The 16,459-nt window shown below is 40.9% G+C and overlaps 1 long non-coding RNA gene across 1 annotated transcript in view; it reads right to left on the minus strand.

Moving 5' to 3' along the window:
* The window catches only part of LOC138747441 (uncharacterized), a 109,070-nt gene that overhangs the window by 40,399 nt on the left and 52,212 nt on the right, over positions 1–16,459 (minus strand). The window lies entirely within an intron of this gene.

A 16,459-nucleotide genomic window follows, 5' to 3' on the forward strand; every position in this document is an offset into this window, starting at 1 on the left:
TGTTTTCTTTATCTGTCGGAGGCAGTGGTCGGAGAACACCAGCATGGTGTCAATGGATCTGACTACGAATGCAGGACTGGACTGAGTCGTCTGGTTTTGACTCAATGTATTGCTGTGGTGCTGCTTCTGCAAGCAGCTGTTCCAACTGGCTTGCTGTCATCTCAGTTAGATCATCTAGTTGCAGCACTGATGTAGCTGAAGTCACCATCCAGAACAACTGGCTGAAACATTGCCAAGAGGAGCTCCTAGCCAATCATTCGTTCTTGAGAGCAATGATATTGAGGAGCAAGAGCACATTATTTATGAACATTACACATGTTTTAAAGAAATAACTGCTGGCCCAGAAAAGTATCACCTCCTCTTCTTGTTGGGTGCTGTGCCCTCCCTTCCTTATCCACCTATTACCTCCTGCCTGTGGTCTGTGCTCCTCCCTGCCTCCACCATTTAGTTTGGACACCTGCCTACATCTTACACACAACTTGATGAAGGGTTCAAGCCCAAAATATTGGTTATGTATCTCTATCTTTGGTTATATAAAGTACATTGTCTGACCTGCTGAGTTTCTCCAGCATTGTGTTTTTACAGCAGTAATTACTTCCTGACGTGCAGTTAGAGCAATCGGTTAGCAGGGCTGACTAAGTATCTTGATCTTTATTGTAAAGGACTTGAATACAAAGTGAACATCTCTTACTGAAATGATAAAGTTCCTGGTGATTTTGCACCATTCTGTAATATTGTGCACAAGTCTGGTCTCCCTATCTAGGGATCAATTTACAAAATAAGGAATGTAATAAAAGTTTACCACAATTGATTCCTTGGTTAAGAATTGTCCAATGAGAGGGGTTTATGCACCCTTCAGACTATTAAAGAATGAGAGATGATCTAATTAAAACATGCAAAATTCTTATGAGGCTTGAGAAAGTAGATTCAGTGATGATACAGTTCCGATGGGTGAACTGTTTAAAACCTACAGTTGCAGTCTAAGAAAAAGGAGTCTGAAATTCAGGAAGAAAAAGAAAGGATATCTTTTCAGCCAGAGGATAGTGAATAATTGGAAATCTTGACGCAAGAGGACTGGGGGCTCAGCCACTGAACACATTTAAGAAAGACTTTACACATAAATGCTGGAGAAAGTCAGCAAGTCACACATTGTTCTTTATGTAGCGAAGATAAAGATGAATAACCAACGTTTCGGGCCTGAGACCTTCATCAAGGTCTGAAGCGAGTTTCTCCAGCATTTTTATGTAAACTACAACCACAGCATCTGCAGATTTTCTTGTTTCACTACATTGAGAAAGAGATGGATAGATTTTTCGATGCTAATGAAGGAATTTGGGGTTAGTCAGGAACGAAGTTTTGAGCTAAATGATCAGCCATGACTGAGGGGCTAAGTAACCGTTTTCATGTTTTTATAACACAATGTCTAAGATGTGTGGTAGCATTCCATGAAACAGTAAACTTTACAAACCTTTGTAATGGCACTTCTGATAGAAAAGATGTGACATTTACATTAGTTTGTGGACAATTGAAATATAATAATGTCAAAGCCTTGGAGAAAGAGTGCAGAACAGGATAAGTTCAGGGAGGCAAGATTTTGAATAGCTGGAGAGATTGGAAAATTTTGGATTTTTTTACTTTTTGTTTTGCTTCAGTAAGGATGCTAAAAATCCCAAAGAATTTTGAAAGGACAATAGAGAGGCTCATTACAAGAGGAAACAGATTTATAGCAAGAAAGGTGAAAAATGCTGAATCCTTTATAATAATAACTCGCTTAAATCAAGATGCAACATTTGAAAGGATGCTTGAAGCAGATTTAGTAATAATCTTCAATGGATAAATGTTTGAGGGGGAACCATTTGTGGAGCAGGAAATGGGGAACTAACTAATTGGATAACTATATCAAAGAAATGACACTGGTAAAATTAGCTGTGTGGTATTGATAAATAAATCTTCCCTCATTCTTTGCCAAATATTTTTAATGAGTTTAATATATAAATCATACAAAGTCATCGAATAATACCAAACAGGTCATATCATGCACATATCACAGATGAAGCATATAACATAAATCAAAAGCCTATTTTGAGTTATTTCTTTAAAACGTCAAATTCCATAAATATGGTATTATTTCCTGCATCTTGATCAGTGTTCAGGCCATAACCTAGCGACCGGTATTACAAAAAAAAACTCAAAAGTGAATAGTCTGTAACAGCAAGTCTGTAACTGTGCAGTCTACTCAGCCTATTGGTAAAAAGCCTTGGTGCTCAAAAGCTAGCTGAACAATCAGTCATTGGAATTCACGCTTTGTGCTTTCTTGCTCTCTCAAGTGTCAGTCATGAAGAACTCAATGGTTCTTTTGCTTCAAAAACTGCAACAAAAGGATAAAGGGACTCACTGCAGCCATTAAAACTAATAAAAGAGCATTAATGTGCTCAAACCAGGATGATTATTTTTGGCATTCCCATAACATTGTTAATTCATGGCAGTTGTGTTGTTTTTGACATGACACGAACATCTAACTTTGGTCTTTCAATAGATACAAATGGCTTGCTGGTGAAAGGACATGGAGGAAGGTTCGACACAGTCGAAAGCGTTAAGTCTTCATTGGGGTAAAAATGCAATGGTGGGGAAACTCACTGGGTCAAACAAGGTACTTTATATAGCAAAGATAAAGATGCAGAACCAACGTTTTGGGCTTAGGCCCTTCATCAAGGTAAGAGCAAAATATAGGCAGGTGCCTGAACAAAATGGTGGGGGGGAGGGGGGAGGGCTGGGGGAGGAGTGCAGACCCACAGGCAGGTGGCCGAGCTCATGAAGCTGAAAAGCAGCAGCTGAGATTACAGATGGGGAGCAGTGAAAGAGAATCCCACAGAATTCCCTTCAGAGAGCAAAGGAGAACATCTTCAGGGAAGGCATTCCCTCAAAGAGATTTTGCAGAATTTTGCAATAGACAGGAGTAAAACAAGAAAGTCTGCAGACTCTGTGGTTGAAATAAAAACACAATCCGGAAAAACTCAACAGTGTGTACAGTACTTTACATGGCAAAGATATAGAAAAGTCTTCATTGGAATTTGTAACATAAAGTCCCATCTGCAAACTACTGGAGCCCTGGAACCTTAAGATTTTGTTTCCTGATAATAATGTAGCTTTCCATAACAATTCAATTTCATGAAACTTTTTTTCTCAGAAGGAGATGACCATTATTTCAGTTATCTCATGTTGGTTTGGAAATTTGACTGGGCATTTCTGGACATGGGAGCCTAGTGAAATGTCATTCTGGGCACAAGGCATGATGTCAGTCCCTGTTCAACATTTGTTTTGCAATACTCCAGCATAATCTGGATCACATTATTCCATAATTAATCACTCCCTGGACATTACGATCTTCCAAATGTTAGACCTGCACATCAGCCAGATAAGCAAATTACTTACTTTCATCATTCGGCTCATCCAACCAAGTACTGACACCCTCATTACACCATGATTTTCACCATCCCTGCACCTCATCCCAGGAAACTACAACTGAAACTGTTGATGGGGTCTGATTTCAATACCTATTTTATACATCCTTTAAGGCAGCTATTGCCAATGGAGGCTCCACAGAGGGCCACAATACATTTAAGTAAAAAACCTTGTTTTCTTTTCACCTCACAAAACATAATAATTTTTATGTATTTTATGCAGTTGGGAGGAGAGAAATATGGAAAAAACCAAAACTTCACTGCGTCACTGGAAAGGGGCCCCATAAATGTTAGGAGTTTTGCCAAAAAAAAGTTGAGAAAGGTTGTTTTGTATAGAAGTGAACAAGCATATTACAAATTACTCCTTTTTTAAATATATATTTTTATATATAATTTTTTGGTGTATGTGTATATATACATATAAACACATATGCACATGATTATACACTCAATGTAAATATATAGTATACAGTATATATATATTACACACATACATCCACTGCAAGTTTCAACTGGAACTGTATGTATTCATCCGAACTACAAGATGAAAATATGTAAAAACACACCAAAATGTCTTTCACCATCCATAAAAAGCAAAAGTATATTGGCCATGCTTCAGGCCCTTCAAGGAATAAGCAGGTTGAGTCAAAAGCAGGAAATCTCAGAATTCAGTCAATACTGGCTGAGGGAGGAATCCAGACCAACAAAAGGAGTTAATTGGATACCATAAGGGGAGAGATGAGAATTAATCATGTCTGTGCAAAAGGACACAGGGAAAAGGAAGAAACAGAGCTGGGGGAAGGTGACAGGGGAAGAAGTTGGGGAGGGTTGGGGTTTTTTAATGAAAGTCAGAAATATTAATGCTATTTGCTTGGAGGGTGCCCAGTTGGAAGATGAGGTGTTGTTCCTCCAATTTGCGGGTGGTGCCAGTCTGACAGTGCATGAGACCATGAACAGACGTGTTAGCAAGGGAATGGGATGGGGAATTGGGATGGGTGACCACTATTGCGGTGGACAGAGCCGAGGCGCTAAATAAAGCGCTCTGACTCTCCGATGTAGAGACCACAACAGGAGCACCAGATCTCAACAAAGTGATTCCCCCAGAATATGTAACTGTTCTACTGGACCACATGAGCGCTCTGAATTATTTCCTACATTGTTTCATCCAGCTGGAAATCATGTGAATGGGAAGTCTGCTTTAATGTTTTTAATCTGTCTCAAGGTTATACGAACGCTGTTACTTTCGGATTGGTTGATAAGCCACAATTTGCATTTTTGCGGTTAGGGTTGCAAGAAAATGTATAGAGATAATTTGGAAAAATGATGTGGAATTGAATATACAAATATGGCATAATGAACTGCAATCATGTTTATATTTGGAAAAAATAATATAATTTGCAAAATAATTATTTTTTTTGTTAAAATGTGGAGTTTATATTTGGATTGTATGGCTATTGATCTTAAGTAAAAGTTATGTAAAGATTTGGCACGTTGATTAATTCATGTATAATTTTTTGTAAGGCTCCGAGGAGTGGGGAGAGAGTTAAGATAATGTAGCTAGGAGAGGGAGGGAGGGGGTGGGGGCATATTACCACTATTTCTCAAATTTTGTTTTTTTTCTTTTCTTTTTTATATATCTGTATTTTTGTATCTTTGTATAATATTACAAATTTCTTTGTAATATTTTATAAAATTCTTAAATAAAATTTTCCAAAAAAAATCTGTCTCAAAATCCAGTCATCAATTGCTATTGTAAATGTTAACAGCAAATTCTATTAAAACTTTGGGAGTCTCATGAATCAGTGATAGAGACAGCTTGTGCTTGAAAACTCCCTGCTCCTTTTCATTTGATAAATAAATGTTCATTGTGGGGGTTAGGGAGGGGAAAGAGCTTAATAAAGCAATGAGATCAGGAGTCGCCATATAGTGACCAACAGCAGGTTCGCAAGACTGAGGCTTTTCCTCCCAATAGCTCCTTCAATAGGAACATCCATCCCATGGAGAATATTCAACTGTTCAATGTTCTTCAACGTGTCTCAACTCCACAGGGAGTAAAATTACTGAACCATCAAGTGGCAAGTCACACGAAAAATTTAAAGTAAGGGCAAGATCTTATTTTGTGAATTAGGAGCTCTTGACAAGTTGAACTGGATTCCAAATGCTGCTTCACGGAAACCTACTGTTCTTGCCTTCCATCGATGCACCCAATAAACACCATCATCTACACTCAGGCTAATGATGGCCATCATTTCTTCTCCAGTCTGAGGGTAACAATATTTCATAGGGAATTCATTCTATTGTGAATGGTGGCTGTCAGTATTACAAGAAAGGAAATCTGTCAGGATTTTGTCCTTGATTGGGATGTTTCTGAACAAAATCAGTTAGGACAAAAAAGCAGAAGAAGAACACACAGCTGCAAAGGCAAGAATTCTCTGTACGGTTAGCGCAATGCTGTTACAGCGCCCACAACCAGAATCTGGAGTCGAATCCTATGCCGTCTGTAAGGGCTTTGTATGTTCTCCCTGTGTCTATGTGGGTTTCCTCTGGGTGCTCCAGTTTCCTCCCATCGTTCAAAAATGTATCGGGGTTGTAGGTCATTTGGGTGTATTTGGGCAGCTCGAGCTCATGGACCGAAGGGGTCTATTACCGTGTTGTATAAATTTAAAATTTCTAGATTTAAATTTTAAAATGTAACCAACTGTCTCTGAAAGCATAAATCAGAACAATTTCCACCTAATCAACAAACAGGCGGCAACAAACACCAGATATTAATCCTCCCAGCAAAATAAGTCTAAACCATCAAAAGTAAAACACCATCGTGATGGGAACATGCAGGAAACATTTATTTGGGCAGGTTGTCTCTGACAAAAGAAATCAACTTCAATTTTCTAAGCTTTCATCACAACTGCAAGGATTTTAAAGGTGAAAAGCTTTTAAACAAGTACAGGGTGAATAAAGGAAGACAAACATAAGAGAACGACAAACAGCAGACAGATGAGGGCGGCATGCTTCCTGCTGTGGACGTAACCTTTCAAAAGACATTCAAAACAGTATCACATACAATGGCAGAATTGAACCAAATGCAATTAAAGGGATTGTTTCAGTATGGGTATGAAAATAACTACGTGATAGAAATTGGTGTGTGATAATCAGCTTATGCCCATATTAGCAGGGTGCATTCAGTGATGTCCTTGCAGTTCAGTATGATCATATTCATTGATACACATTTACACCAAAATTCTTTCTTGCTACAAACAAGTGCTTTGCAAACAAAAAAGTAACTCCAATATATTACTGAACAGAGAAATGATATATGGCAGCTAAAAAAAATTACCATTATAGCAGTGCAAGAATAAGATTGCTTTTGATACTTAGTAATAACATGGGTCTGGACATGCAGCACATTACTGAAAAATCAACGTTGCAGTCAAATTTTAAATTTAAATGTAGAGATACAGCACCGTTACAGGCCCTTTCAGCCCTCGAGCCCATGCTACCCAATTGTACCCAATTGACCTACAACCCACTTCATTTGGAAGAGTTGGAGGGTAGCAGCTGTACCTGACAAGTCTTGTGGTACCTATACCTCTTTCCTGACGGTAGCAACGAAAACAGTGTGTGTGCGGTATGGATCCTGATAATTACTGCTGCTCTCCAAGGGCAGAGTTCCCTCTGATGGGGACGGTTTTGCCTGTGATGTCCTGGGCTGTGTCTATTACCTTTTGCAGGGCCTTTCGCTCGTGGTTATATGTGTCCCCATACCACACCATGATGCAGCCAGTCAGCACACTTTCCAACACACAGCTGTTGAAATTTGACAGGGTTTCCGACGTCATCACTGAACCTCCTGATGCCATTAGTGTGTTTGGTCAAGGAAAGATCCTCTAAGATAATTATGTTGTTTAGATAGAATGTGCGTCTGAGGTGGCATTGGTTGTTCACACACGAACAACCAAAACTTGAGCTAGCTGGTTCCTTACACGGGTTTAGACAGTGTACCGGAAGTGCAGTGATTAAAGAGGTGGGACTTGCAACACTCATCATCAATATGTGCTATTCATTAACCCATTGTTCATGGAATGCCTGCAGTTAACTTTAGACTGCAGGCATTCTGCGAAATTTACCAGGGGTCTAGGAGGTAAAACATTGGACTGGGAATGACATCCTCATTCCCGTTCTGACCTTTTTACACAGCGCGCTTTCCAGGAAAATGGCAATAATTTCCTGGAACACAGCGGCTGTGTTAAAAAGAAAAATAAGCGACTCCCAAAAGTGTAAATGTTTTGGTCTGAGCAGGTCTTCAGGGATGCTGAAAATCTGGCAGATGATTGTCTAAGAAGGTGGGGGAAGGAGTGTTAGTTTTTCTTAGTTTCTGGGAGCAGATTAATTTGGTTTGGCAAAAGCATCAGAGACATGAGAAAAGATTGATTTCAGTGGAATCATGGAAAGCCCCCATATTTCTGGCCCCTACCCAGCACCTCTCAGCAATAAGGACAGGAGCATGCCTCTAAAACATCCTGACAACTTGAACACAATTTTCATTTAAACCCTTCCAGTCTCACAGGCAAGATCACTACATTATATATTGCAGGAGAAGTGATAAGAACATCATGTCTTCAATCTCCAGCACCTAACAATGCCACTAATCACATTCCCGACAAGTATCAACGAGAACACATTGCCTGAAAGTTCTCTAGCGCCCCATCTCATGCATTAAAATAAGGCCTTCTTCTCATAATTGCTAAGTAGCTGAATACTCCTCCTCTGTGGCACTCAGACAAACTCCCTTCCCTCTCCTCCTCTCTTATCCTGTCCATCGGCAAGATAGCTGTATTGAAAAGTGGAGAATCAGTTCAAAATTTGCTTGCATGAAACAGTTGATAGTAAAACAAGATTACATTTAATTCCAAGCTACGGAACAGCTGGTTTTGGCCTACGCAGAGTATATGAAATCATCTATTATTCTTCATCTTGTCAGCATGAATCACTAGGCCCATTCTTCATGCATAAGGTGATAAGTACTTTTGAGGTTCATTTTGTGATGGGAGCTCTAATTACATCACATTTGCAAATGGTTCTGCGTGATTCAACTCAAATAAAACTATTTCTACTAACTGAATTTTATCCCAACAGAATCAGAATTTATTGTCATAAACAAGTCACGAAATTCAGTGTTTTGCAACAGCATCACTGTGCAAGCATTCATATTATGAACCACCTTACAACAATAATATATAACAAAATAAAAATAAATATAGTGGTGCATGAAAAGTAAGGCAGTGTCTGTGGTTCATTGGTCATTCAGGAATCTGATGGCAGCAGGGAAGCAGCTGTCCCTGTGCCACTAAGTGCTCGACTTTAGGCTCCTGTACCTCCTTCCCGATGGTAGAAGAGTGAAGAGGGCATGGGCTGTGTATCTATCACACAGGTCTTTGAGGATAGAGGCTGCTTTTTTTTTAAGACACCGTCTCATGCAAATGTCCTCAGTGGAGTGAAGTCTGGTGCCCGTGATGTTGCAAGCCGAGTTAACAACCCTCTGGTGTGGAAGTCAGCCCGTGCTTCTGACATGAAAACAGACTGCAAAAGAACACACAGCAAAAATATCTCTTCAAAGCATGCAGGTTTTTATTATAAATATTCAGTTCGTATACGGAAAGTGAGGATGACCAGTCAGGAGATGTCCCAAGCAGACATCTTTCTGAAGTCTCAGCTCTCACTTCAAAGAGACAGATGGTTGCTTCTATATCTATACAATTTCAAATGAGTAAGTGACAGAATGAATGACCCTCATTCTTAATGTTACATCATTCTATATGTGGGAAAAAATAGTTTCCCAGCCCTGGTACCTGGCTTTTTGGTGCTTACTTTTCATAAGACAAAATAAAATATGTTATGCACTGAGATTGCACCGAAAAAACAAAATTAATGATGTAATACTAACTTTATCTTTTATTTTCATTGTATCTGTCCTTGCAGAGTCTGCACAATTGGTGCCTATTCTCAAAGCATGCTTGAAAGGTCAAATTTTCAGCCGTCTAACTGTTTTCAGCTCCTAGAACGCTTCCACCAGCATTGTCTCCGCTCCATCCTCAACATCCATTGGAGCGCTTTCATCCCTAACGTCGAAGTACTCGAGATGGCAGAGGTCGACAGCATTGAGTCCACGCTGCTGAAGATCCAGCTGCGCTGGATGGGTCACGTCTCCAGAATGGAGGACCATCGCCTTCCCAAGATCATGTTATATGGCGAGCTCTCCACTGGCCACCGTGACAGAGGTGCACCAAAGAAAAGGTACAAGGACTGCCTAAAGAAATCTCTTGGTGCCTGCCACATTGACCACCGCCAGTGGGCTGATATCGCCTCAAACCGTGCATCTTGGCGCCTCACAGTTTGGCGGGCAGCAACCTCCTTTGAAGAAGACCGCAGAGCCCACCTCACTGACAAAAGGCAAAGGAGGAAAAACCCAACACCCAACCCCAACCAACCAATTTTCCCCTGCAGCCGCTGCAACCGTGTCTGCCTGTCCCGCATCGGACTTGTCAGCCACAAACGAGCCTGCAGCTGACGTGAACTTTTACCCCCTCCATAAATCTTCGTCCGCGAAGCCAAGCCAAAGAAGAAGAAGAAGAAAGAAAGGATTTTCAGCCATCTTGCTTTAAAAGCAAAAGCTTTAGCATTGAGATATAACTCAAAACCATTAAATTATAAGTGACATAAATCATTGTTCTCCACTGGAGTTGATTCTTGTCCTGAGAATTGGTGCCTCCATACCAGGCAGTGAATCAACCAGCCAAAATTCTCTCCTGTAGAAGTTGTTGAGAATTTTTGGTGACATACCACATCTCCTCAAACACCTCATAAGTATAGCCTCTGGGGAGCCTTCTTTGTGATTGCATCAACATGGAGGCTCCAGAACAGATCCTTGGAAATGTTGACACCCAGGAATTTGAAGTTCTTGACCCTCTCCACTACTGACCACTCGATGAGGACTGGGTCATATTCCCCTGACTCCCTCCTGAAGTTTACAATCAGATCCTTGGTTTTGCTGATGTTGAGTGCAAAGTAGTTGTTTTGACACCACCCAACAAGCTGATCTATCTCCCTCCTAGTACATTTCCTCATTGCCGTTTGTGATTCTGCCGACAACTGTGATGTCATTGGCAAACTCGTAGATAGTACAGGAATTGTGCCTGGCCACACAGTCATGGGTGTATAATGAGTAGATCATCCTTGGAGTACGTCTGTGTTGATGATTAGTGAGGAGGAGGAGGAGACGTTGCTTCTAATTTGTACTGTCTATGGCCTTCCGATGAGAAAGTCAAAGATCCAGTGGCAGAGTGGGGTACAGAGTTTGTTTCTTCTTGACCAGTACTGAGGGAATAATGACGATTTACCCATAATACTACAGTATCCATTGTGAAGTGGGTTTGGCAGTGGAAAATTTCCCCAGCACGTGGGACAAATTTGATTGGGAGAGAGGTTGAGGAGACTGTTCCAGCTGTGTGGGGGATTATGGGTAGGGAAAACTCCAGTGGAGAAGAATGATTTATGTCACTTATAATTTAATGGTTTTGAGTTATATCTCAATGCTAAAGCTTTTGCTTTTAAAGCAAGATGGCTGAAAATCCTTTAGTGTGACATAAATTGGCTGAAAACAGTTAGACGGCTGAAAATTTGACCTTTCAAGCATGCTTTGAGAATAGGCACCAATTGTGCAGACTCTGCAAGGACAGATACAATGAAAATAAAAGATAAAGTTAGTATAACATCATTAATTTTGTTTTTTATGACAGGTGGCGGTACAACAGCCAGTCGTCCCGCCCCCATCAGTTCTAGGGGGCACTACGACGCTTCTCTATATGAATTCAATGCTGCAGCATCCTTTTAGGGCTGCTGTCTGAAAGATAAGTTTTAGATCTGTTCTTTTAGCTGGCCTTCAGGCAGAGGCCTGACATGAAATGGCCTACTACCTACCTAGGCAGTCCATCTCCTGCGTGATTTGACGCCTGCGTGACGATTAAGGAGTGGTCACACTGGACCCTTAACCTGCATATCGGCCGTGTGAAAAGGGCCAGTGTGAAAGGGGCTTTTGTTAGGTCTTGCCTCCTTCTAGTGCCTGGAGATATCTGTATGCAAATTCTGCCCTCTGGCACAGTTCAAGCTGAGGGAAGCACTGATGCTCAGTGCAGCCCCCACAATGCTTTCATAGTCCTACCACCACAGGGCACTGAGCCTCTTGTCCCATGCAACAGCATTTCAAATGGTTGTCTGTTACATAGGAGCATAGGAACAGGAGTAGGCCAAAAATGGCCCATCGAGCCTGCTCCGCCATTCAATACGATCATGGCTGATCTAATTTATGACCTAACTCCACCTACCTGCCTTCTCCCCATATCCCCTAATTCCTCTATCATGTAAAAATGCTTGAGGAAGAAAGAGGAGTGATAAGGACACATTATAAACACATTTCTGGTACAATAAATGTGGATAATGGCAGGTCCCAATTGTATTTTCTGTGTCTATAATTAATAGAATATTTTGAGGGAAAAATACAAAGCTTAATATTATTTTCTTTCACATTCTGATTTCTATTAATTTTAGTTTAATTTTAATTTAGTGTTACAGGATGGTAACAGGCCCTTCTGGCCCATGAAGCCTATATGCTGCTCAAATAAACGCATGAATTCAATGATCCTACTCTCCCCAAAGGTCTTGGGAACATGGGAGACAATGGGAGCTCCTGGAGGAAATCCACCCAGTCACGGCAAGAAAGTAAAAACTCCTTAAAAATGTTCAGTCATGTTTTCACAGGGATATTAGATGGTGCCCTGAGTTAAAGTCAGGAAAGAGAAAATGGTGGAGAAACACAAAAACTGCATATGTGAGAATCTCGAGCAAATAATGAGCTTTCGGAGGAACTCAGTGGGTAGAAACGGTCAGTCAATATTTCAGGTCAAGTCCCTATATTGAAACTAGGGTGGGAAGGGGAGAAAATCAACTGCATCAATTGGTAAAAGGAGCTGGGGAGGGGCTAAAAAGCGATAGGGTGTGAGACAGAAGGTGGGAGAAGGTTAGAGAGACGTCAGAATTGGAGTAGTTAAAGAAAACAATGAGGTGGGGTTACCTCAAATCAGAAAATCGATGATCGTGCCATTGAGTTTAAGGCGGTCCAGGAATAATATGATGCGTTGCTTCTCAAGTTTATGTTTGGCATCACCCTTTCAATGGACTAGGCTGAGGACAGACATATCACTTTGGAAATGATGAAGGGAACGGAGAGCGTAGTGGTTAGTGCAACGTTGTTACAGCACCAGTGACCAGGTTTCAAATCCCGTGCTGGCTGTTCAGAATTTGTATGTTCTCACTGTGTCTGAGTGAATTTCCTCCGGGTGCTCTGGTTTACTCCTACCTTTCAAAAGCATACAGGGGGTGGAGATCAATTGGGTGTATTTGGGCTTAAGGGCCGAAAGGGCCTGTTACCATGCTGTACGTATAATTTTAAAATGATGTCTAAATTGAAATGGTTGGCTACTTGAAATTCACAGCGTCCAGGTTATCAGTGAGGTGGTTTATGATAATAAATATCTACATTTTCATCCAAATCATTTATATGGATGACAAACTACAGTGGACCTCGCACAGATCCCTGCAGTACCCCACTAATCACAGGCCTCCAATAGGAAAACACTAATCTTTATGTTCATATGTACAGCTTCAAGCGTAAGGATTCCGTATACACATATAGTAGTGAAATGGGAGATTTAAGAATAAATACAGTTGCATTTTTAAACTTTTTTTTGCAAATAAACAATTGTGAGATTTTAAAGCCTGCACTTAATTGAATTCTGTACATGGAGCGAGATGTGGCTGAGAGATTGAGTTGCTTCTACCCTGCAGAGGGCAATTATGGTAACTGTGAAGAGATCCCTGAAACAAATAGAAAGATAATAGCTGTGAAGCCACACACACTGAGTGCAACAGCTTCTCCAAGTTCCAACTCAAATAATGATGCCAAGTTCAGGGAGATAATTCTGTAATTATTACCATTCCATTCAACTTCTCCACCATAAAATTGTTAGCTGTAGGCCACAGGATGTAAAAAAAAATCATTTATTCCTACACAGATGTTCATTTGCAGCTACCACTACAACTAAAAGAACCCTTCAAAGAGTATTTCCATCAGATGGTTTGGGAAACTGTACTTTGACTTAATATCCCCAACAGACTTACAAAGTTCATACATCACAGACAACCCTGAGATTCTTTATTCTGCGGGTGAGACAGAATTATCGCTTATTGGTAGTGCCAAAAACTGTACTCAAAAAACAAACTGACTGTACAACACAAAGAAAAAAATTCAATAAAATGCACAAGTGAGAGTCCTTAAATGGGTCCCTGATTGTCTGTTGTTGAGAAGTCTGATGGTGGAGGGGGAGCAGCTGTTCCTGAACCTGGGGGTGCGAGTCTTGTGCCACCGACACCTCTTTCCTGATGGTAGCAGCGAGAACAGAGCTTGTGCTGGGTGGTGTGGATCGCTGACGCTAGTGTTCCCTGTAGATGTTCTCAATAGCGAGGGTGGGGAGGGGGGGGTTGCCTGTGATTTCCTGGGCTGTGTCCATTCCTTTTGCAGGGCTTTCCACTCAGGTGTCTTCTTTCCAGACCATGATGCATCACACCTCCGTAGAAATTTCCCAGTGTCATACCAAACCTGCACAAACTCCTGAGGAAGTAGCAGCGCTGACGTGCTTTCTAATTTAGCATTGGAACATATGCTCTTGCATTCTCTATCACCCATTAAATTCTGTATTCAACTAACCACAGTATCCTATGTCTCGTTTTATGCAGATTCAAAACATTTAAAAGGCAAACTTCTAAATAACATATGGGGAATAGCAGGAAATAGGGTGAGACCATGTACATACAAATCTGACAACTATTCTGGGACAAATAGTATCTTTATTGTATTGCAATTTTATTAATTTCATGACTCAAGACTGAACTGCACTCTGAGGGGAACCCATTCTTTCCACAAAGTCTCCACATTATCTACAGAACACTTACTTAATCGCTGTAAGATTGCATTATCTGCAGATAATGAAGCAAACCATAGATCCGTTCAAACCACACCAACATGGAGTAATCTTCTTTACCTTGCCCCATCGGTACCATTCTAGGCACAGAGTCTTTTTTTTTTACAAACTGGTTGAAATTTCAGTTATGTTCGGTAAAAATCAAACGATGACTGGTTCCTGACAAGGTAGTCTAAAGCCTCCTTGATATAATGATGTAACATTCCCCGCTGACGGTTCAAAATTCTTGCCCTGTGTCTGTTCGAAAGGAGCACTTGGGAAGGCCTTGAAAACCTCAAGTCCATGCACTGGGACCACAGAGAATCCACAGGAGCAATGCACCACCTCACAAAATGCCCACACACGTACCAAACTAGAAACCCCTTTCCTTATCTTTGGAACAGTTAATGATTTGCACTTTAGAATCATCAGTCAACTTAGAACTCGCGCCATATTAGTGGAAGTTAAAATCCCTTGAGATAAAAGATGATTAAGGGTAGCCAAATATACTGCAATTAAATCGAAAGTACTGAATGTCACAGATGAAAGATGAGCTAATTATGCTGAAACTTTTGTATTCTTTTAAAGAAGGAGCTTCATCAAGTCTTAATTTCCAGGCCACAGATATTCACAAGTGAGGTCTGATAAATAGCCCTGAATGTCCAGGGCAATGAGGAGAGTTTATTGGCCAAACACACATGCACAAATGCATTGAAAATCTTCTTGCAGCTTTAAAGAGACATAAAATACACTAATAACCACTAAGTATAAATTAAATTATGAGGAAAAAGTAAGATAATCATTATAAGACAACAGATAAATATTTGCAGTTGCAGTTAATGCAAAAAAAGGAACGTTACAATAGTAAAAACCCAATGCTGGAGAAACTCAGCAGGCCAAACAGGGTAGCAAAGATAAAGATACATAACCAACGTTTCGACCCTTTTTCAAGATACCTGATGCTACCCTGATGTTACAATTGTACAGCCAAATCTTTGATCCTGGAGTAGTATTCTGGGTGAGGAGGTATGAAAACGTTCAAGAGCCTGATAGCTAATGGAAGAAGAATTAAATTTAGACAAACAGCACAGTATTAGGCCCTTTCGGTCCTCGTGCCCGTGCCGCCCAATTATATCCAATTGACCGACAACTTGGTATAGTTTGAAGGGAGAGGGGAAACTGGAGCATCTAGAAGAAACCCACGCAGATATGAGGAATACGTACAAACTCATACAGGTAGCGCCAGATTCAAACCCGGGTCAATGGCACTGTATCATCTTTGCGCTAACTAACCGTGCTGCCCTTCTTTAGCTTAGAAATGCTGGATCTGCCTGAAGGTGGCAAAGAGATATCATAACTATTGACATGGGGATCTTCTATCATGTTGGCTGCTTTCTTGAGGCAATGTCTTGCTTAGATGGGAAGTCAGTGCCTGTGAGGATCTTTGCTGGGGCAACTGTAGCCTTCTGCGTTGCTGGACCCTCGAGTTTCCAAACCAGAATACTTTCCACAATATAACTGTTGAGGTTTGACAGACTATTTGACGATATTCCAAATTTCCTCTGGCGCTTTGGAAACCAGAGCTGCTAGTCTGCCTTCTTCATTGTTACCTTGATGTGCTGTCACAAAGAAAAATTGTCTAATACATGCAAACCTATGAATTTGAAACTACAGATACACAATCCTTTATCCGGACATCTAAAATACGGAAATCTCCAAAGACCAGCATTTTTTTTTCCTGGTGCTGGTACAGCGGAGGGAGAGAGGCTGGGTGAGGGCGGGTGGAAGGGATGGCAGTGAGAATCGGGTGGGTGGGTGGGGGAGGAGAGAGAGATGGCAGCATAACTCGGGTGGGCAGGGGGTTGAGACATAATAGAGCACAAAAAGTAAGGCAGTGTCTTTGGTTCATTGATCATTCAGAAATCTGAT

Source organism: Narcine bancroftii, chromosome 12 (assembly GCF_036971445.1).
Source record: "Narcine bancroftii isolate sNarBan1 chromosome 12, sNarBan1.hap1, whole genome shotgun sequence".
Taxonomy (NCBI): domain Eukaryota; kingdom Metazoa; phylum Chordata; class Chondrichthyes; order Torpediniformes; family Narcinidae; genus Narcine; species Narcine bancroftii.